Source organism: Pseudophryne corroboree, chromosome 1, assembly GCF_028390025.1.
Source record: "Pseudophryne corroboree isolate aPseCor3 chromosome 1, aPseCor3.hap2, whole genome shotgun sequence".
NCBI lineage: Eukaryota > Metazoa > Chordata > Amphibia > Anura > Myobatrachidae > Pseudophryne > Pseudophryne corroboree.
The window spans coordinates 131,466,411-131,486,726 of NC_086444.1; the positions used below are offsets into that span (position 1 = coordinate 131,466,411).

The window sequence follows — 20,316 nt, forward strand, 5'->3', positions numbered from 1 at the left end:
CAAGACAGGTCGATATTTGATTCTTACAAGCCTACTGGAAGATAAGCTTACTACTATTGTTACTTTATATGCTCCTAACTCAAACCAAGTTACATTTCTTAGGAAATTATGTTTACTTATACAGAGAGTAAAGGTGGGCTCATTAGTCTTACTGGGGGACTTTAACCTGGTTCTTGACCCGAAGATGAATAAATCCCCCCTGATTAAACCTAGCACCCTTAGAGCTCGCAATAGCCCTTCCTTGGCTTTTCGTAACCTTCTTGCTGAGTTTGATTTATATGATATCTGGCATGTTCAAAACCCATCTAATAGGGATTATTCCTTATTTTACCCGGTCCATAATTCCTATTCACGTATTGATCTTATCCTCTGTGATAAATGGTTGCTACAGTCGGCAGGCCCAGTAGATATTTTGCCCATCTCTTGGTCAGACCATGCTCCTATAATGTGGAGCTGGGAACTCTCAAATACATTTTTGCCTCCTCAGCACTGGTGCTTCTCCCCACATTTGCTTTCTGATGTTGTAGTGAAGAACTTCATAACCGACAATATTTCCTCATTCATCTCTACGAACTCTCCCTCCTACACCTCCGTACCAACCTATTGGTGCGCCCTTAAGGCAGTTGTCAGTGGCTCCGCTATTCAAGCCGGGACTATGCTTATGAAACACGCCATGCAGCTTCAGGTTACCTTAGAAACTAAACTTCAGGCTGCCGAAGATAAAAACAAGCGCCACCCAACCAAGGAGCTTCGAAAGGAATGGTCTGCACTCCGCAGTCAATTACAGAAAGTCTTGGTTGCTAGAACCCAATCCGCCCTAAATAGGCTATGACAAAAAAATTCTTGGTAGGGAATAGGTCCGGCAGGGTTCTGGCTCGGAAATTACGTGCCAGACAAGCCCGCAATCGGATGTATTATCTCCCCATCGAGTTCTAAACTAGCAAACCCCTTGGACATTGCCAATCAATTTGCACTTTATTACACGGATTTGTACAATTTAAAATCCGATACATCTACCCCACAGCCAACTCCTGAACTCATTCAGTCCTTTCTCTTCTCTGTAGATTTGCCTACCCTGACTCCTGAGCAGCTGACCACATTGAATGCCCCCGGTCTTCGCTTCAGTTTGATGCTGCTATTAACTCCCTCCCTGCGAACAAAGCCCCTGGGCCGGACGGTTTTAGTAATGAGTTCTACAGAACTTTTAGAGACCGTCTCTCCCCTATGCTCGCAGAGCTCTTTAATGAGGTTACAAGTGCCGGCTCCTTCCCTGCGGAAATGCTAATGGCCCAAGTAGTAGTAATCCCCAAACCCGGTAAAGACCCCTCTCTCTGTCAGAATTATCGACCGATTGCCCTACTCAACAGAGACGTTAAGCTCTATGCCAAACTAATCGCGACTAGACTCAATGCTTATTTGCCCTCCCTAATTCACTCTGACCAGGTTGGATTTGTGCCTGGCAGGCAGGCCACGGACAACACCCGTAGAGTATTCAATTTAATTGACTCTCTTCTGGCCAATGAGGGCTTCCTGTTGCTTTCTCTTGATGCGGAGAAGGCCTTTGACAGGTAGAATTGAATGTATATAGACGCTGTTTTATCCAATTTTGGCTTTAGTGGTCCAATATTGTCGGCCATACTGGCCCTATATAGTTCTCCTACTGCCCGGGTGTTCAGTAATGGCTTCCTCTCAGACATTTTTCCATATTCTAATGGTACCCGTCAGGGCTCCCCCCTCTCACCGTTAATTTTTGTACTAGTAATGGAACCCCTTGCTGCCAGGATTAGGTCGGACGCTGCATTCCCGGGGTTACTTAGCAGTCAATCCACTCATAAATTGTGTCTTTTTGCAGACGACGTCCTTTTTGTCATCCAACCTACTTCCTCCCTCACAAGTCTTCATGACCTTCTGACTGAGTTCAGCGCGGCCTCGTATTATAGACTAAATACGACCAAATCTGAAGCCTCGCCAATAAATTTACCTGACTCAGAAGTGGCTGTTTTGTGCTCTCTTTACCCATACAATTGGAATGCTAAATCCATTATATACTTTGGCATACACTTACCTCCTACCACCTCCTCAGTCTTTGATGTTAACTTACCACCTCTTATTGCGGCCCTCCAATCTCTAACCTCATCTTGGCTTGCATACAAGATATCCTGGTTAGGTCGCTTGGCTGCCTTCAAAATGTCTTTGCTTCCAAAGCTTATGTACTTATTTCGAACAATCCCCTTTCTTTTCCCCAAAATTTATTTGGATAAGTGTAGGCTTATGCTCACCAAATAACTATGGAAATCCCATTTCTCTAAACTAGCCTACTCCCGTATGGTTTTACCCAGACATCGTGGGGGACTGGCCCTTCCCTATTTGTCCGCATATCAGGACGCCTGTAATCTAGCACAACTGAAATACTGGATAATTGATTCCTCTACATCTTCATGGGTAGCGATAGAACAAACAAAATGTTCCACTGACACCCTAGCTGATCTATTATGGACCCCCAAACACTTACGACCTCCGAACATGCCCCTACTCCCTCTACACATTTTTCCATACGCACTTGGGATAAATTAGTCTCCAACCTGCCCAAGTTCAACCCCCTTTCCCGATCGCAGCTCTATCATTGAAAGCTATAACTAAGTTAGTTCCTAACCTGGCTGTTTCCCAGTAACTTAATTGCAATATACATTCCTTGGGTGACATACTAGATGGGAACGTTCTATCTACATTCCCTCAGCTGCAGGACCGCTTTTCCATCCCTCCCACAGAACTATTTCATTACCTCCAGATTCGTCACTGGTTTCAAAGCTTTTCCCCTCCCCAGAACCCTCTTGGCGCTTTAGCTCAATCTGTACTGTCACGTCTGTTGTGACAGAAATTTATTTTTGGTATAATAATATTGTTAATTTTCCCAAACCTCGGAAGCCTAATGCACAACTTCGTTGGGAAAAGGACTTGGACATTGCAATGTCTTACTCCCACTGGGAACGTGTATATATAGTTAATCTTTCAGCATGTCCAGATGCTTAAACCACTCGGAAATGCATGTTAAACTTCTGAATAGGTTATACCTTACACCTGATATGCTACATATTATCTGGCTGTCCTGCTCCAGATATTGTTGGTGGAATTGTGACAATGTTGGTCATTTATACCATATTTTCTGGTCATAGAAACATAGAATTTGACGGCAGATAAGAGCCACTTGGCCCATCTAGTCTGCCCTTTTTTTTTATCTTGTAGGTAATCTCAACCCTTTTTGAACCTTAATTCTTTGTAAGGATGTTCATATGCTTATCCCCAAGCATGTTTAAATTGCTCTACAGTCTTAGCCTCTACCACCTCTGATGGGAGGCTATTCCACTTATCCACTACACTTTCTGTGAAATAATTTTTCCTTACATTTCCCCTGAACCTGCCTCCCTCCAGTTTCAGTATATGTCCTTGAGTCCTAATATTTCTCTTCCTTTGAAGAATGTTTCCCTCCTGAAGTTTAAGACCCTTGGTATATTTGAAAGTTTGTATCATGTCCCCCCTTTCCCTTCACTCCTCCAAACTAAACATGTTAAGATCTTTTATCCTTTCCGGGTAAGTTTTGTAATGTAGGCCATGCACCATTTTAGTTGCCCTTCTTTGTACACTCTCTCTAATGTATTTATATCCTTCTGGAGATATGATCTCCAGAACTGGACACAGTATTCCACATGGGGCCATACCAAAGACCTATACAGTGGCATTATTACTTCTTTTTGCCTGCTGCTGATTCCTCTCCCTATACAACCAAGCATCTGACTTGCCTTTCTCATTGCTTTGTTGCATTGCTTTCCTGCCTGACTCCAAATCCCTTTCCTCCTCAGTAGTTTCCATTATAGTACCTTTGATACTATATTTAGCCTTTGGGTTTTTGAGACCCAAGTGCATGATTTTGCATTTTTTAGCATTAAACTTTTAGCCATTTCTCAAGCCTACCTAGGTCATCAGTCATTTGTTTTACCCCTCCCGGTGTGTCTACCCTGTAGCATATCTTTGTATCATCTGCAAAAAGGCGTACTTTCTCTTCAATACCATTTGCAATGTCACCAACAAAGATATTAAAGAGAACTGGTCCAAGTACAGATGCCTGGGGTACTCCATTGGTAACATTTCCCTCCATAGATTGCACTCCATTTACTACTACTGTCTGTTTTCTATCCTGCAACCAGGTTCTTATCTATTTAACTGTTTTATAATCCACCACCACGCTTTCAAGTTTATTTAGCAGTCTGCAATGTGGGACAGTGTCAAATGCCTACTAAAGTCTAGATATGCTACATCTACAGCTTCCCCTTGGTCTATTATTTTCGTCACAGAGTCAAAAAAAGTCAATAAGATTTGTCTCCCACCAGTAAATCCATGCTGTTTTGGATCCTGTAAGTTGTTTGATTTAAAATATTCCACAACTCTTTCTTTTAATAGTTTTTCCATTACTTTCCCTACTATGGATGTAAGGCTTACTGGTCTGTTATTACTTGCTTCTTCCTTGCTTCCACTTTTGTGAAGTGGAACTACATTTGCTCTTTTCCAGTCCTCTGGAATGGCACCTGTATTTAGTGACTTGTTAAATAATTCTGTTAAAGGTGTCACCAGCACATCTTTTAGCTCTTTTAGTATCCTTGGGTGTATCCCATCTGGCCCCATTGATTTATCCACTTTTAGTTTTGAAAGTTCTGTTAGGACCTTCTCCTCTGTAAATGTACTTTCATCTACCTTATTTTTATGAATGTCCTTGCAACTTAACTGTGGCCCCTTCCCTTTTCCTTCTCTAGTAAATACTGAGCAAAAATAATTATTTAGGTGATCTGCTATTGCCTTGTCTCCCTCCACCAAATGCTCACTCTCTGTCTTAAGTCTTGTTATTCCTCCATTTGATTTTCTCCTTTCACTTATATACTTAAAAAAAAACGTTTTGCCCCCTTTATCTACTGACTGGGCCATTTTCTCCTCAGCTTCTGCCTTTGCATGTCTGATCACTTTCTTAGCATCCTTCGTCTGTCAAGATACACCTCTTTGTCGTTATTATTTTGAGTCTGTTTGTATTTCCTAAATGCCATCTTTTTTGCCTTTCAGACCGGTTGATACTTCTTTTGTGAACCGCACTGGTTTCCTTTTCCTGGTGCTTTTCCTAACCCTTTTGATACAAAGGTCTGTTGCCCTTAGTTTTGCACTTTTAGTTTTCCCACCTCTCCAGCACTCCTTCCAAGTTATTTCAGTCCGCCAATGAATCACCTAAACATTTCCACATTTTTGCAAATTCAGCATTTTTTTTTTTTGTTTTTTTTTTGTTTGTTTTTTATTATGGTGGTGTGCATCCCTTCTCCTCTGTTATATGTTCCCCCTCACTCTTCCCCTTTCTTTTTTTATATCCCTCTCTGTTTGGCAAAAATGTAATAAAAACTATTGATGATAAAAAATAAAATAAAAATGTCTGTGGAAAACATGGATGCGGAGGATACTACATGTTCCCTATCTCACACATAATGGCATCTGTCCCCGTGGAGGCACTATATTTGACAGAGGGATTCCCCTCTCTTACATTATACAGACCCTTAATATGTATTTTCTCTTGACCACTTGTGATCACCAGGTAATAGATGTGGGGAGGATGCTACATGGTAGTCCTCTCTTTCAGACCATGTGCCCTCTTAGTAGTTATTGTCTGGTGATTACTAATTAATGACTAAGACAGTATACACAAAATGGCCCCTTCATTAAAACATTTTCTCCGACGTCCTAGTGGATGCTGGGAACTCCGTAAGGACCATGGGGAATAGCGGCTCCGCAGGAGACTGGGCACAAAAGTAAAGCTTTAGGACTACCTGGTGTGCACTGGCTCCTCCCCCTATGACCCTCCTCCAAGCCTCAGTTAGATTTTTGTGCCCGGCCGAGAAGGGTGCATTCTAGGAGGCTCTCCTGAGTTTCTTAGTAAAAGTTTAGTTTTAGGTTTTTTATTTTCAGTGAGACCTGCTGGCAACAGGCTCACTGCATCGAGGGACTAAGGGGAGAAGAAGCGAACCTGCCTGCTTGCAGCCAGCTTGGGCTTCTTGGCTACTGGACACCATTAGCTCCAGAGGGACCGAACACAGGCCCAGCCTCGGAGTCCGGTCCCAGAGCCGCGCCGCCGGCCCCCTTACAGAGCCAGAAGCAAGAAGAGGTCCGGAAAATCGGCGGCAGAAGACATCAGTCTTCACCAAGGTAGCGCACAGCACTGCAGCTGTGCGCCATTGCTCCTCAGGTACACTTCACACTCCGGTCACTGAGGGTGCAGGGCGCTGGGGGGGGGGCGCCCTGAGCAGCAATAGAAACACCTTGGCTGGCGAAAATACATCACATATAACCCCCAGGGCTATATGGATGTATTTTAACCCCTGCCAGAATACAGCAAAAAGCGGGAGAAAAGTCAGCGGAGAAGGGGGCGGAGCCCATCTCCTCAGCACACGGGCGCCATTTTCCCTCACAGCTTCGCTGGAAGGACGTCTCCCTGACTCTCCCCTGCAGTCCTGCACTACAGAAAAGGGTAAAACAAGAAAGGGGGGCACTAATTAGGCGCAGTATAAATAAAACAGCAGCTATAAGGGGAAAAACACTTCTATAAGGTTATCCCTGTATATATATAGCGCTCTGGTGTGTGCTGGCATACTCTCCCTTTGTCTCCCCAAAGGGCTAGTGGGGTCCTGTCCTCTATCAGAGCATTCCCTGTGTGTGTGCTGTGTGTCTGTACAATTGTGTCGACATGTATGAGGAGGAAAATGGTGTAGAGGCGGAGCAATTGCCTGTAATGGAGATGTCACCCCCTAGGGAGTCGACACCTGAGTGGCTGAGCTTATGGAAGGAATTACGTGACAGTGTCAGCTCTTTACAAAAGACGGTTGATGACATGAGACAGCCGGCTACTCAGCTCGTGCCTGTCTAGGCGTCTCAAAAGCCATCAGGGGCTCTAAAACGCCCGTTACCTCAGATGGCAGATACAGACGCCGACACGGATACTGACTCCAGTGTCGACGATGAAGAGACGAATGTGACTTCCAGTAGGGACACACATTACATGATTGATGCTATGAAAAATGTTTTACATATTTCTGATAATACAAGTACCACTAAAAAGGGTATTATGTTTGGTGAGAAAAAACTGCCTGTAGTTTTTCCTGCATCTGAGGAATTAAATGAAGTGTGTGATGAAGCGTGGGTTTCCCCCGATAAAAAACTGATAATTCCTAAAAGGTTATTAGCATCATACCCCTTCCCGCCAGAGGATAGGGCACGTTGGGAAACACCCCCTAAGGTGGATAAAGCGCTCACACGTTTGTCAAAACAGGTGGCACTACCGTCTCCTGATACGGCCGCCCTTAAGGAACCTGCTGACAGAAAGCAGGAGAATATCCTAAAATGTATATACACTCACACGGGTGTTATACTGCGACCAGCAATCGCCTCAGCCTGGATGTGCAGTGCTGGGGTGGCTTGGTCGGATTCCCTGACTGACAATATTGATACCCTAGATAGGGACAGTATATTACTGACTATAGAGCATTTGAAAGATGCATTTCTATATATGCGTGATGCACAGAGGGATATTTGCCGACTGGCATCAAGAGTAAGTGCGCTGTCCATTTCTGCCAGAAGAGGGTTATGGACGAGGCAGTGGTCAGGTGATGCTGATTCCAAAAGGCATATGGAAGTATTGCCTTACAAAGGGGAGGCGTTATTTGGGGTAGGTCTATCAGACCTGGTGGCCACGGCAACTGCTGGGAAATCCACATTTTTACCCCAGGTAGCCTCTCAACATAAGAAGACGCCGTATTATCAGGCGCAGTCCTTTCGGCCCCATAAGGGCAAGCGGGCAAAAGGCTCCTCATTTCTGCCCCGTGGCAGAGGGAGAGGAAAAAGGCTGCAGCAAACAGCCAGTTCCCAGGAACAGAAGCCCTCTCCCGTTTTCTGCCAAGTCCTCAGCATGACGCTGGGGCTTTACAAGCGGACTCAGGCACTCCCCTAAAGTCTACTTTACCGACGTCTCCCTCCGACAGGGAGGCGGTATTGGAAGCCATTCACAAGCTGTATTCCCAGCAGGTGATAATGAAGATACCCCTCCTGCAACAGGGACAGGGGTATTATTCCACGCTGTTTGTGGTACCGAAGCCGGACGGCTCGGTGAGACCTATTTTAAATCTGAAATCCTTGAACACTTACATACACAGGTTCAAATTCAAGATGGAGTCACTCAGAGCGGTGATTGCGAACTTGGAAGAAGGGGATTATATGGTGTCTTTGGACATCAAGGAGGCTTACCTCCATGTCCCAATTTACCCTTCTCACCAAGGATACCTCAGGTTTGTGGTACAGAACTGTCACTATCAGTTTCAGACGCTGCCGTTTGGTTTGTCTACGGCACCCCGGGTCTTTACCAAGGTAATGGCCGAAATGATGATACTCCTTCGAAGGAAGGGAGTTTTAGTTATCCCGTACTTGGACGATCTCCTGATAAGGGCAAGATCCAGGGAACAATTGGTAGTCGGGGTAGCACTATCTCAAGTAGTGTTGCGGCAGCACGGTTGGATTCTCAATATTCCAAAATCGCAGCTGATCCCGACGACACGTCTTCTATTCCTAGGGATGATCCTGGACACAGTCTAGAAAAAGGTGTTTCTCCCGGAGGAGAAAGCCAGGGAGTTATCCGAACTAGTCAGAAACCTCCTAAAACCAGGCCAAGTGTCAGTGCATCAATGCACAAGGGTCCTGGGAAAAATGGTGGCTTCCTACGAAGCAATCCCTTTCGGCAGATTCCACGCAAGAACTTTCCAGTAGGACCTGCGGGACAAATGGTCCGGATCGCATCTTCAGATGCATCAGCGGATAACCCTGTCACCAAAGACAAGGGTGTCTCTCCTGTGGTGGTTGCAGAGTGCTCATCTTCTAGAGGGCCGCAGATTCAGCATTCAGGACTGGGTCCTGGTGACCACGGATGCCAGCCTGCGAGGCTGGGGAGCAGTCACACAGGGAAGAAATTTCCAGGGCTTGTGGTCAAGCCTGGAGACATCACTTCACATAAATATCCTGGAGCTGAGGGCCATTTACAATGCCCTAAGCCAAGCAAGACCTCTGCTTCAAGGTCAGCCGGTGCTGATCCAGTCGGACAACATCACGGCAGTCGCCCACGTGAACAGACAGGGCGGCACAAGAAGCAGGAGGGCAATGGCAGAAGCTGCAAGGATTCTTCGCTGGGCGGAAAATCATGTGATAGCACTGTCAGCAGTGTTCATTCCGGGAGTGGACAACTGGGAAGCAGACTTCCTCAGCAGGCACGACCTCCACCCGGGAGAGTGGGGACTTCACCCAGAAGTCTTCCACATGATTGTAAACCGTTGGAAAAAACCAAAGGTGGACATGATGGCGTCCCGCCTCAACAAAAAATTGGACAGGTATTGCGCCAGGTCCCTCAGGCAATAGCTGTGGACGCTCTGGTAACACCATGGGTGTACCAGTCAGTGTATGTGTTTCCCTCCTCTGCCTCTCATACCCAAGGTACTGAGAATTATAAGACGGAGAGGAGTAAGAACTATACTCGTGGCTCCGGATTGGCCAAGAAGGACTTGGTACCCGGAACTTCAAGAGATGCTCACAGAGGACCCGTGGCCTCTACCTCTAAGAAGGGACCTGCTCCAGCAAGGACCCTGTCTATTCCAAGACTTACCGCGGCTGCGTTTGACGGCATGGCGGTTGAACGCCGGATCCTGAAGGAAAAAGGCATTCCGGAAGAAGTCATTCCTACCCTGATCAAAGCCAGGAAGGATGTGACCGCAAAGCATTATCACCGCATTTGGCGGAAATATGTTGCGTGGTGCGAGGCCAGGAAGGCCCCAACGGAGGAATTTCAACTGGGTCGATTCCTGCATTTCCTGCAAACAGGAGTGTCTATGGGCCTAAAATTAGGATCCATTAAGGTTCAGATTTCGGCCCTGTCGATTTTCTTCCAGAAAGAACTGGCTTCAGTTCCTGAAGTTCAGACGTTTGTCAAGGGGGTGCTGCATATACAGCCTCCTTTTGTGCCTCCAGTGGCACCTTGGGATCTCAATGTAGTTTTGGGGTTCCTAAAATCACATTGGTTTGAACCGCTTAAATCTGTGGATTTGAAATATCTCACATGGAAAGTGGTCATGCTGTTGGCCCTGGCTTCGGCCAGGCGCGTGTCAGAATTGGCGGCTTTATCTTATAAAAGCCCTTACCTGATTTTTCATACGGACAGGGCAGAATTGAGGACTCGTCCACAATTTCTCCCTAAGGTGGTTTCAGCGTTTCACCTGAACCAGCCTGTTGTGGTACCTGCGGCTACTAGGGACTTGGAGGACTCCAAGTTGCTGGACGTTGTCAGGGCCCTGAAAATATATGTTTCCAGGACGGCTGGAGTCAGAAAATCTGACTCCCTGTTTATCCTGTATGCACCCAACAAGCTGGGTGCTCCTGCTTCTAAGCAGACTATTGCTCGTTGGATTTGTAGTACAATTCAGCTTGCACATTCTGTGGCAGGCCTGCCACAGCCAAAATCTGTAAAAGCCCATTCCACAAGGAAGGTGGGCTCATCTTGGGCGGCTGCCCGAGGGGTCTCGGCTTTACAACTTTGCCGAGCAGCTACTTGGTCAGGGGCAAACACGTTTGCTAAATTCTACAAATTTGATACCCTGGCTGAGGAGGACCTGGAGTTCTCTCATTCGGTGCTGCAGAGTCATCCGCACTCTCCCGCCCGTTTGGGAGCTTTGGTATAATCCCCATGGTCCTTACGGAGTTCCCAGCATCCACTAGGACGTCAGAGAAAATAAGAATTTACTTACCGATAATTCTATTTCTCGTAGTCCGTAGTGGATGCTGGGCGCCCATCCCAAGTGCGGATTGTCTGCAATACTGGTACATAGTTAATGTTAACTAAATCGGGTTATTGTTGTTGTGAGCCATCTTTCCAGAGGCTCCTCTGTTATCATGCTGTTAACTGGGTTCAGATCACAAGTTGTACGGTGTGATTGGTGTAGCTGGTATGAGTCTTACCCGGGATTCAAAATCCTTCCTTATTGTGTACGCTCGTCCGGGCACAGTATCCTAACTGAGGCTTGGAGGAGGGTCATAGGGGGAGGAGCCAGTGCACACCAGGAAGTCCTAAAGGTTTACTTTTGTGCCCAGTCTCCTGCGGAGCCGCTATTCCTCATGGTCCTTACGGAGTTCCGAGCATCCACTACGGACTACGAGAAATAGAATTATCGGTAAGTAAATTCTTATTTTTTTTTATGTGAAACCCTTAGCGCAAAATCCTGCTTTTTCCTTAATCTAGGCTGGGGCACACTGTTCCATGGGGTTGCAGGTTGGGGCTCCGGAGATGGCATTTAAAATAACCTGTGGCTTTTAACAACTAAGCTCTTCTTCCCTGTAACCCCAGCATTCCAGTATATTTTAAGTGCCTTCGGAGAGGGTCCCGTCTTAGAGGGACTCTGTAGCTAGTTAGTATATTTGTTTTCTATTTTTTTTTTTCTTTTCCTCCTTTCTACTTACAGATGTAGCCAGGCTTATCCATGCCGCATCATGGATGGTGCAACTAGTGTGCCCGCGGGCAAATAATGCAGCATGCCGCAATGCATATGCATTGCTGCAACAATGACCGTGGCTACATCAGTTGGTAACTTTACACTTCTTAAAGTGAATTTTGTATTTGATCTTCTTGTGTCTGCTGCATTTAGCTTGTGGGGACTATGACAGACAAGACAAAGCCCATCAAGGCTAAAAGCACTACTACAACGTTATTTCTGCAGCGGGGTACATTGGTTTCCTCAGGGAAAACATTGGGGGTGTAGAGATCGATCTTGATCCAGACACCAACAGGCTAAAGCTTTAGACTGTCCCAGGATGCATTGGGGCCTCCTCTATAACCCCGCCTCCAGGCACTGTGAGCTCAGTTTCCGGTTGGTGCCTGCAGAAGCAGGTCACTTAACAGGGGGCTGCACTGGGCAGCCCTGAAAAAGCTTTTAGAAGACTTCAAGGGACGCAGCACTTACATGTCAGGGTGACATTCTGTGCTGCGTCTCTGTCACTTTCCAAGCGGCGTCGCATACTCCCGCTGGCTCTGTTCCCGGGTACTTGCGACGGAGACGCTCTGGCTCTAGGCACACGGTCGCAGACGCTCTCCTGGTTCGCGTGGCAGCTACAGAAGGGAGGAGGTAAGCGGGTCCCGCAGGCGGGACCCACCATTAAATCGCATACGGTCGCAGTCTAAGGAGACGGACTGCGACGCTGGCGTGTACACTGTAACAGAGCAGGGACCCCACTATATCCACCAGGGCATAGGAGTACAGGTCGGATATATTAATATCCACTTTATTTAGACTCCATAGTACCAGGTGGTGAGGACCAGCATAGGGAAGAAGGCGCTTGACCTGTAGACCCTCCCCCAGCTCCGGGGGCCATCTACTGCTGTTGTTCCCGCCCTGGAGCTGCCTTCACACTCTCCCTCACTCCCTGACTGAGATGTTGGGCGCCATCTTCTAGTATTAGCTGCGACTGTTCTCCGGGACTGCAGGGCAAGGTCTCCACTGTAAATCCGCCTGTACATCAGTGCCGTGATTTTACAGACACTTAAGTATTCTACATGCCAATATTAAGAGAGCGTTGGTTAAGAACAAGTGTATCTGTACCAGAATATATTGTACGAGTGTTCTGATATATACATCCGGTCTCAACCGCGCATTGTTTTTATATATATTATATATATATATATATATATATATATATATATATATATACTTTTTCACTTACAGTGTATCACAGCTATATCTATCACTGTATTCTGTACCCTAAGGGACTAGGTGCGTCAGAGTCTCATATATAGTGCTGCACAATATTTACCGTCAAGTGTATTCTATTGTGTACTCCGTCACATACTACCGGATTTATTTGCTCATCTTGTGTACTGTGTACGCATTCACATAGTACCGGATTAAGACGCTGGTATTGTGTACTGTGTACACTGTCACATACTAAAGGATTTATTCGCAGGTAGAGTACTCTGGCTGGCTATATCGTACTCATACACTCTGCGGTTACATTCACTAAAATGTCTAACATACAGGAGCGTCCGTGGATTTCCCGCCCTTTATCATGCAGCGCATGCGCCAGGGATTTGCCTAAGAGGGAAGCTTTGTATGATGGTCTGTGTAATATGTGCCATACATCTCCCAGTCAGTCCGCAGCTCCTGTAACCAATCAGAAGCCACCTTGGGAGGCATTCTCATCTATTCTCAAGACGCTTGTGACACGCCTTACGCCCCCTATGAAACCTCCTGTGCCATTACAGCCACATATTGTCCCTATGATAAATCCGCCTTGGGCGGATAATTTGTCTACCCAGTTGCAGCAATTGAATCAATCTTTGGTTAGACATAAACTTACCCCACGTCACTCTGGTGTCAAGGGGTCATCTAAGCGGGCCACTACCTCCTCACTATCCACTAATCTCTCGGAAGATTCTTCTGATGAGGATGGGGAGTATACTGACCCGTCAGACACTGATACAGCTGCTTCTGACGAGGAATCTACAACTTAGGTTGATGTCCCTGACCTAGTAGTTGCTATTAAGCAAATTCTACAAATAGATGATGATGTGGATCCCCTTCTGTGTCTAAGAAACCTGAAAAGTTTAAACGGCAGAAGGTAACTAAAATATTATTACCACATTCTGACCATTTAGTAGACATACATCAAGAACCCTGGTCTTCGCCTGTAAAGAAATTCTGACCATTTAGTAGACATACATCAAGAACCCTGGTCTTCGCCAGGAAAGAAATTCTCCCTGGTAGCTCGTTATCCTCTCCCTTCTGAGTTGTGTAACAAGTGGGAAAATTCACCACCGGTGGATTCCCATGTCACCCGTCTCGTGGTGTCATCTACTCTGCCTGTCACTACTGTCACCTCACTGAAGTAACTGACAGATAAGCGGGTTGCCTGAAGTCTATTTACTCCCTTACAGGTGCTGTACATAGACCCAATATAGCAGCCTCCTGGGCTGCAAAAGGAATTGAAGCATGGGTTCAGGCATGAGAGGAGGAGCTGCCTCAGTATATCGGACATTGCCAGACTGTACCTGTCTCACATTACCACCACCGCCTATTACATTCAGGAGGTGTCCTCTGGGGTAGGTGTGCTAGCGGCCAAGGCATCGACTACGTCCATCCTGGCTCGCCGTATTCTGTGGTTGAGGTCGTTGAAGGTGGACCTGGACTCCAAAAAGACCTTGGAGGTACTCCCTTTTAAGGGAGACATACTATTTGGGGAAGATCTCAATAAGATTGTGACTGACATAGCTGCAGCTAAGACTGCTTTTCTCCCGAATACTAATCCTTCTGCACAGAAGGCAAAAGGTACCACTTTTTGCTTCTTTCGGCCTCAAGGGAAAGCAAAAGGTCAGGCATCCCCTAGACAATTTTGTGCTCCTGAAACCACCAAGCCCGAGGCAAAACAGTCCTGGGCCGCTCGTCAGCCTGCTTCTAAACAAGACAAGCCTGCTTCATGATGGGGTGGGCCTCCCTCTGGGGGATCCCAGGGTGGGGGTGGGAGGCCGACTTCTGCAATTCACCCAGGTCTGGTTAAAGACCACTTCAGACGCATGGGTGCGAGAAGTTGTCTCTCATGGATACGCTGTCTCTTTCAAGAGACGTCTCCCTCGCCAGTTCTGCACAATGGTTATCCCTTTGGATCCGTTGAAGGCGCAAGTCTACGTCTGGTTGTGCGTCCACTTTTGGATACAGGAGTGGTATTGCTGGTACTTATGTCCCAGAGGGGCAGAGGATACTACTCGACCCTGTTTCTAGTCCCGAAACCCAATGGGTCTTTCCAGCCTATACTCAATCTCAAATCACTGAAAAAGTTTGTGAGAGTGTCCAAGTTCCGTATGGAAATACTGCGCTCAGTTTCCATGGAACCCGGAGATTACATGGTATCCCTGGACATACAAGACGCTTACCTGCATGTACCTATTGCCATATCTCATCAGCAATATCTGCGATTTGCTATTGGCAACCTTCACTGTCAGTTCCAGGCTCTGCCATTTGGACTGGCCTCGGCCCCTCGGATCTTCACCAAGGTTATGGCCATAATGACAGCCCATCTCAGTCGCCAGGGAGTCAGGATCCTGGACGACTTGCTGATTCTGACATACTCCCATGATGTCCTCATCAGTCATCTACACCTGACGATAGACTTCCTACAAGCCCACGGGTGGCTCATCAACTGGAAGAAGTCCTCGCTGGTCCCTGCTCGGAGCATGGTGCACCTGGGGGCACTGCTGGACACACACAGTCAACGGCTGTTTCTGTCTCCAGAGAAGGTCCTGAAACTTCAGGACAGGATCAGATACTTCCTCTCTCGCCCAAGAGTGTAGATACACTCGGCGATGCAAATACTAGGCCTCATGGTTTCGGTGTTCGACATGTTAGAGTACGCTCAATTTCATCCCACCCTCTACAGAGGTTAATCCCTTCCAAGTGGGACCGCCTACCTCATCGGATCAGGTCTCACATGATCTCCTTGACTCCGGAGGTTCGTCCGTCGCTGACCTGGTAGCTACAGAACCAGCAGTTGAGCAGGGGCCGTCCCTTCTGGATCCCCAACTGGTTCCTACTGACTACGGACGTCAGTCTGCGAAGTTGGGGCGCGGTGTTGGAGCAACACTCTTTCCAGGGTCGTGGACCATGGAGCAATCACTCCTCCCGATAAACATTCTGGAATTGCGGGCAGTGTTCAATGCTTTGTCTCTCGCCTTGCCTCTGATACAGAACAGGCCTGTTCAAGTACGGTCAGACAATGCCACCACGGTGGCGTACATAAACCATCAAGGCAGCACTCGAAGTCGCATGGCAATGTTGGAAGTGGCAAAAATACTCCGTTGGGCGGAACGCCATCTGCCAGCAATATCGGCAGTGTTCATTCCGGGAGTCCTCAACTGGGAAGCGGATTTCTTCAGTCTTCAGGACGTGCACGCCGGAGAGTGGAGTATTCATCAGGAAGTCTTTCAACTCCTAGTGGACAAGTGGTGCCTACCAGATGTAGACCTGATGGCGTCTCGACACAATCGCAAAGTTCCGGTCTTCTGATTAAGAGCCAGGGATCCTCAAGCAGCGTTCGTGGACGCACTGGCAATTCCATTAAACTTTCGGCTGCCGTACGTGTTCCCTCCTGTGTCACTCCTGCCCAGGGTACTATGGAAGTTCAAACAAGAAGGAGGAATACTACTTCTAGTCGCACAAGCGTGGCCAAGACAGCATTGGTTCTCAGACCTGCAGGGTCTATCGATAGAGCGTCGTCTTCTACTTCCTCAACGCCCAGACCTCTTCGCTCAGGGCCCTTGTGTCTACCCTGATCTGGCCAGACTGGTTTTGACGGCGTGGCTCTTGAAGCTTCACTCCTGAGGTCCAAAGGATTCTCCGAGGCAGTTATCCAAACTATGCTGAAGGCCTGCAAACCGGCATCTGCGCGGATTTATTATAGGGTCTGGAATTCTTACTTCACCTGGTGTGCTGTTAGGAATTACGATGCATACAAATTCAGTATTGCCAGACTTCTGGCTTTTCTGCAAAAGGCCTGGATTTAGGCCTTCGTCTGGCCTCCCTCAAGGTTCATATCTCTGCCTTGTCGGAGTGGTTTCAGAGAAAAATTGCGTCTATTCCTGACATTCATACTTTCACTCAGGGTGTTTTACGGATTCAGCCTCCCTGTGTCCCTCCTGTGGCTCTTTGGAATCTGTATGTTGTCCTAAATGCCCTGCAATAGTCTCCACCTCTTGAGTCAGTGACCTTGAATGGCTCACGGTCAAGGTCCTGTTCCTACTGGCTATTGACTCGACCAGGAGGGTGTCGGACTTAGGCGCTTTGTCCTGATGTCCACCCTTTCTGATTTTTTTACCGTGACCGGGCAGTTCTTACAGCTCGCCCTGGTTATCTACCTTAGGTGGTGTCATCTTTCCATCTTAACCAAAAGATTGTGGTTCCGGCTTTTATCTCTTCTGGTTTGTCCTCCAAAGAGCGATCTTTGGATGTGGTATGGTGTCTCCGTATATACGTGGAGAGGACTGCCTCTATTAGGAGGTCAGATACCCTTTTTGTACTTTTTGGTTTTCACAAACGTGGCTGGCCTGTGAACAAGCAAACATTGGCCGATGGATTAGAATGGTGATTGCACAAGCATATGCACAGGCTGGTCTTCCAGCTCCTGCTGCTATTTAAGCCCATTCTACTCAGTCTGTTGGACCTTCTTGGGCGGCCCGCTTAGGCGCGTCCGCTGAACAATTGTGCAAGGCGGTTACGTGGTCCTCAGTGAACACGTTTATTAGGTTCCATGCCTTTGATACTTCCGCCTCCCAGGATGCTTCCTTTGGACGCCGGGTTCTCATACCCACTACGGCGCGTACCCTCCCATGAGGAACTGCTTTAGGACATCCCCGATGTTTTCATATTGGAAACAAGTGTACCCCGCTGCAGAAAAGGTGATCTATGGAAGACTTACCGTTGTTAAATCTTTCTGCGAGGTACATTGGTTCCACAGGGCGCCCACCCTGACGCACCTTGCTTCTATGGGGTTGTATGGCATTAGCAGCTAGTCCCTTCTCCTGTTGTGAGAAGGGACTAGAACGTGGTTCTATGTGACTAACATCTACCTTCTCTTTTATCTGCTCCTCCATTGGACTTGTTAACTAAACTGAGCTCACAGTGCCTGGAGGCGCGGTTATAGAGAAGGCCCCAATGCATCTTGGGACAGTCTAAAGCTTTAGCGTGTTGGTGCCTGGATCAAGATCCATCTCTACACCCCCTATGTTTTCCCTCTGGAAACCAATGTACTTCGCAGAAAGAGATTTAACAATGGTAAGTCTACCATAATTCTCCTTTTTTTCACTTGTGCCCAGTGTAATATTACCATGTGGACAGTTTAACTCTGGGGTCTTGTGCGTGACTTGTCAGACAGGGCTTGGTGACCCACAGGCTTTGTGAGGTGCCGCTTCGGCCATGATGGATACGGCGTTGGCTCAGTCAGAGGGTTATCTTAACCACCCCAGATCCCGTAAAAATATACTTATCGGCCCTTTACTGGCCTCTCCGTGGGTGGCTCCAGCTATGAAGGCTTGGGCTGACAAACATGTCATGGTGCTTCAGAACAGTTCATCCAGGGTTCCTTACTGTACTTATCAGAGCAAATCTGTGGAGCAACTGATAGCGATCAGGTAGCTTCCAGGGTCTCGACTTCAGCCATTTTGACTCTGAGGGCGCTTTGCCTCCGTGCTTGGTATGCAGATTCTGAATCTAAGCACTCCTTGGAAACACTTTCCTTTGGTGGGGGTGTTCTGTTTGGACCGGAGTTGGGTGCGGTTATATCTCAAGCTACAGGTGGGAATAGCAGTTCCTGTGGCTGCCGCAAAACAGCAGAGGCCATTCAGGGCTTTTCCTTTTGAAGGTGGAGTCTAATAAAGGTGTGTCTGCCAAGGTTCCTTCCGCACAAATCTGAATCTCTGCACCTTTTCAGATGGAATCTCTCTCTCAGATCGGTGATCCACGGCATGGAGGCCAACAGATTTTTAGCCTTTCTGGATGCTTATCTTCATATTTGGACAGGTCATCACTCTCTCGTCTGGTTCACAGTCTGTTAAGCTCACTATCAGTTTGAGACCATGCCATTCAGTATAGCCACGGCCCTGGTCATCTTCAGAAAGATAAGGGCAGTGATAGTGAGCCTGCTGTGCAAAGAAGGTGCTACTATCATACCTAATTTGGATGATTTGCTTGTGAAAGCCAATTTAGTTTCACATTTGCAGGTGCACCTGGATCGTATGGTACAGGTACTTCAGGATCATGACTAGATCCTGAATTTTGAGAAGTTTCACCTGTTTCCTTGTCGGCGCCTACTGCTCCTGGGCATAAACTTCGACACTACTCTACAGCGAGTTTTCCTGCCGTAGTCTAAGGGCCGGACCCTCTGGATTTTGGTCACAACAGTACTGTATGTCCTGTGTCCGTCAACCCTGTTGTGCATGAAGCTGTTGGACACCGTGGTCTCCACATTCGAGACCATTCAGTATGCCAGATTCCACTCGTGAGTATTCCAGTGGGAGATTCTCCATAATTGGATGGGGTTCACAGGGTCCCTCTCGTTTCAGCACCTTCTTCTGTCCGCCTGCACTCGTCAATCCCTCGATTGGTGGTTGTTTTCGATAATCTGCTCCAGGGTCAATGCTTGGTCATTCCGAAATGGTTCATTGTGACAACGGCCGTGAGTCTCCTTGGTTGGATGGCTGGGGCATTACATCTTCAACTCCAAGAACTTTGGTCATCATCAGAGATAGCTCTTCCAATCAGTGTGCTCGAGCTCCGAGCCATCTCGCTTGGGGGCTCTGTCCGTGCTGGTCGGCTGATTCAGTCGGACAATGCCACAACAGTGGCATATGTAAATCATTGGGGTGGTAACAAGAGTGCGGGAGTGGCCCGAATTCTTCAGGGGAGTGGTCATTTCATCCAGAAGTCTTCCAACATTTGTTCTTTAATTGGGACCTTCTGGAGGTGTATCTCTTGGCCTTCCGGTCATAACTTCAAAGTTCCACTGTTTTGTGCAAGGTTCAGGGACCCGATGGCTTTTGTGGTGGGCGCCATGATGTTTCCGTGGGATTTTCATCTGGCGTATTTGTTTCTCTTGTTCCCAGTGTTGCCTCGGGTGCTCAATTGAATCAAGTGTAACTGTAATCCTAGTGACTCCAGACCTGACTCCAGACTCCAGACCTGCCTTGCGCAGGTCCTGGTACGCAGATGTTCTCAATTTGTTGGGTGGCATCTTCCACTTCAGCTAGATCTGCTGCTACAGGGTATGTTTCGCCGCAAGGACCTTCCTCGATTGGCTTGAACAGTTTGGTTTTTGAGACCAAATTTTTAAAGGCTAAGGGTTTTTTCTTCTTTGGTCGTCCGCACTATTTTGCGGGCCTTGAAACTGGTTTCGGTGCACAATAACCCAGGGGTCTGAAAGATGTACACTTTATGGTGTAAAAACCGGAGGATTTATTTTCCCAGGTTTTGTTTCCCTCATTTTTTGGCCTTCTTTCAGGCTGGTTTGTGTCGTTTTGTTTCTTAAAGGTGCAGATTTCATCCATGTCAAGTTATTTCCAGCAGCGTCTGGCCTTTCTTTCACTTGGCTCATCCAGTTTGCCCCTTTTTATTCCATATTATTACCTCAATCCTTACTTGATATTTATTTCTTTGTAAGGATATTCTTATGCCT

At 47.2% G+C, this 20,316-nt stretch overlaps 1 protein-coding gene across 9 annotated transcripts in view; it reads left to right on the plus strand.

Moving 5' to 3' along the window:
• KIF2A (kinesin family member 2A) overlaps positions 1 to 20,316 on the plus strand; it is a 321,884-nt gene that overhangs the window by 258,732 nt on the left and 42,836 nt on the right. The gene's annotated exons all lie outside the window — the stretch shown is intronic.